Genomic DNA, 3392 nt, shown 5'->3' with positions numbered 1-3392 from the left:
TATTGTAACATATCATTTACTTGTTAAACGATAAAGTATAACGTCTTTTCAATCAATTTATTTTTGCTTTCATATATTTGCACTACAAGCTAATAAACGAATATAAAGGAATCAACTAATCAGTATGTATATGTCTACCATTTTTGAAAACGAGCAATAGTTTTTCTTTGGTGTTTTTGGGTTATTGTTTGCTTTATCGGGTTTCCATTTTTTGTACTCGACAAATGCCCCAGAGTGAGGTCCAGAATATATCTCTAGTTGTTGAAGTTGCTTATAAATGTATCGAGTAAATTATTTAAATATTGTGTTGGAGTAACTCATTTGTCAAATACGTGGACGCGGCAGTAATATGTGACCATGGCTTTCCGTTTTACAATCCCAATATGAAAATAAAATAAATATTGCAATTTCCCTTCGTGCCCTTCTACTGTTGTGTTACAAGTCATGTCTCTTCATCAATAAACAGCTTTATTTAAGCAATCTACTTAATATCTACAATTATAATATGCTCGCTTGTATTAATAAAGTTGCCTCCTTGATATCTATACCAAACCACTGAATATAGCTTATATTTAACTTCCACTATATTTGTAACAGAAATATACAGTTATATTAGCTGTGTCACTAGGGCTATTTTCTAAGTAGATACAATGCTAATTATGTTGGAATAACAAATTTGGCCACGACAGTAATATGTGACCATGACTGACCGTTTTACAATCAATCCCAAAAACAAAACGAATAAAAAGATAATAAATTACATGTAAAGATAATTTGAAGATAACATAATTATTACGAATGAGATATCGTAGAAAAACAAAACAAATAAAAAGATAATGAATTACATGTAAAGATAATTTGAAGATAACATAATTATTACGAATGAGATATATTAGAAAAACAAAACGAATAAAAAGATAATAAATTACATGTAAAGATAATTTGAAGATAACATAATTATTACGAATGAGATATATTAGAAAAACAAAACGAATAAAAACGATAATAAATTACATGTAAAGATAATTTGAAGATAACATATATATCACGGATGAGATATATTACAATAATAAAACGAATAAAAAGATAATAAATTACATGTAAAGATAATTTGAAGATAACATAATTATTACGAATGAGATATAGTAGAAAAACAAAACGAATAAAAACGATAATAAATTACATGTAAAGATAATTTGAAGATAACATATATATCACGGATGAGATATATTACAATAATAAAACGAATAAAAAGATAATAAATTACATGTAAAGATAATTTGAAGATAACATAATTATTACGAATGAGATATATTAGAAAAACAAAACGAATAAAAACGATAATAAATTACATGTAAAGATAATTTGAAGATAACATATATATCACGGATGAGATATATTACAATAATAAAACGAATAAAAAGATAATAAATTACATGTAAAGATAATTTGAAGATAACATAATTATTACGAATGAGATATATTAGAAAAACAAAACGAATAAAAACGATAATAAATTACATGTAAAGATAATTTGAAGATAACATATATATCACGGATGAGATATATTACAATAATAAAACGAATAAAAAGATAATAAATTACATGTAAAGATAATTTGAAGATAACATAATTATTACGAATGAGATATATTAGAAAAACAAAACGAATAAAAACGATAATAAATTACATGTAAAGATAATTTGAAGATAACATATATATCACGGATGAGATATATTACAATAATAAAACGAATAAAAAGATAATAAATTACATGTAAAGATAATTTGAAGATAACATAATTATTACGAATGAGATATATTAGAAAAACAAAACGAATAAAAACGATAATAAATTACATGTAAAGATAATTTGAAGATAACATATATATCACGGATGAGATATATTACAATAATAAAACGAATAAAAAGATAATAAATTACATGTAAAGATAATTTGAAGATAACATAATTATTACGAATGAGATATATTAGAAAAACAAAACGAATAAAAACGATAATAAATTACATGTAAAGATAATTTGAAGATAACATATATATCACGGATGAGATATATTACAATAATAAAACGAATAAAAAGATAATAAATTACATGTAAAGATAATTTGAAGATAACATAATTATTACGAATGAGATATAGTAGAAAAACAAAACGAATAAAAACGATAATAAATTACATGTAAAGATAATTTGAAGATAACATATATATCACGGATGAGATATATTACAATAATAAAACGAATAAAAAGATAATAAATTACATGTAAAGATAATTTGAAGATAACATAATTATTACGAATGAGATATATTAGAAAAACAAAACGAATAAAAACGATAATAAATTACATGTAAAGATAATTTGAAGATAACATATATATCACGGATGAGATATATTACAATAATAAAACGAATAAAAAGATAATAAATTACATGTAAAGATAATTTGAAGATAACATAATTATTACGAATGAGATATATTAGAAAAACAAAACGAATAAAAACGATAATAAATTACATGTAAAGATAATTTGAAGATAACATAATTATTACGAATGAGATATATTAGAAAAACAAAACGAATAAAAACGATAATAAATTACATGTAAAGATAATTTGAAGATAACATATATATCACGGATGAGATATATTACAATAATAAAACGAATAAAAAGATAATAAATTACATGTAAAGATAATTTGAAGATAACATAATTATTACGAATGAGATATATTAGAAAAACAAAACGAATAAAAACGATAATAAATTACATGTAAAGATAATTTGAAGATAACATAATTATTACGAATGAGATATATTAGAAAAACAAAACGAATAAAAACGATAATAAATTACATGTAAAGATAATTTGAAGATAACATATATATCACGGATGAGATATATTACAATAATAAAACGAATAAAAAGATAATAAATTACATGTAAAGATAATTTGAAGATAACATAATTATTACGAATGAGATATATTAGAAAAACAAAACGAATAAAAACGATAATAAATTACATGTAAAGATAATTTGAAGATAACATAATTATTACGAATGAGATATAGTAGAAAAACAAAACGAATAAAAAGATAATAAATTACATGTAAAGATAATTTGAAGATAACATAATTATTACGAATGAGATATATTAGAAAAACAAAACGAATAAAAACAATAATAAATTACATGTAAAGATAATTTGAAGATAACATATATCACGGATGAGATATATTACAATAATAAAACGAATAAAAAGATAATAAATTACATGTAAAGATAATTTGAAGATAACATAATTATTACGAATGAGATATATTAGAAAAACAAAACGAATAAAAACGATAATAAATTACATGTAAAGATAAT

The sequence above is a fragment of the Euprymna scolopes genome, chromosome 46 (assembly GCF_053919585.1).
Source record: "Euprymna scolopes isolate OS-2025 chromosome 46, ASM5391958v1, whole genome shotgun sequence".
NCBI lineage: Eukaryota > Metazoa > Mollusca > Cephalopoda > Sepiida > Sepiolidae > Euprymna > Euprymna scolopes.
Note: the sequence above shows the minus strand (reverse complement) of the source record.